At 28.7% G+C, this 533-nt stretch overlaps 1 pseudogene; it reads left to right on the plus strand.

Annotated features, from left to right (window-relative positions):
- The first annotated feature begins 223 nt into the window (after positions 1 to 223).
- LOC124898385 lies at positions 224 to 313 on the plus strand (annotated as a pseudogene).
- The last annotated feature ends 220 nt before the right edge of the window (positions 314 to 533 follow it).

A 533-nucleotide genomic window follows, 5' to 3' on the forward strand; every position in this document is an offset into this window, starting at 1 on the left:
TATAAGAAAATAAATGCAGAACACCTTTATGATAGTAAAATGACCAACTCAAAAGTGTTGAATTATATATGAATAATTACAACGTTTCTCTTAATTAGTGGAAGTGAGCAATATTGATAAGATAAAATCTTTAAGAAAATTTATTTTTCAAAAGCTAAACTATCTTATAAATATAATTAAGTTTTAAAAAAATTGGTTATTTTAGGTCACTGTACTTGTTCTTGTCCCTTGGGGATATTCGATAAAATTGAAATGATAGAATGACCCCTAGGCAAGGATGCCACACACAAATAGAGAAATAGTCCAAGTTTTTGATAACATTGTGAATGCCATTAACCAAAAATCAAGTAGAGATACAAAATAAAAGCACCTGCTGATTGCACTCTAATGTGCATATTCTCAAGCCCTAAAGAAGCAAACAAAATTCTATAATCACAACTATGTGCATAATTGTTGCCTTCATCTTCAACTCTTATATGCTCTTTTTAAATTCTAAAGGTATTTGATTCTTGGTCTAGTTTCTATTTTTATCT

Source organism: Capsicum annuum, chromosome 4, assembly GCF_002878395.1.
Source record: "Capsicum annuum cultivar UCD-10X-F1 chromosome 4, UCD10Xv1.1, whole genome shotgun sequence".
Taxonomy (NCBI): Eukaryota; Viridiplantae; Streptophyta; class Magnoliopsida; order Solanales; family Solanaceae; genus Capsicum; species Capsicum annuum.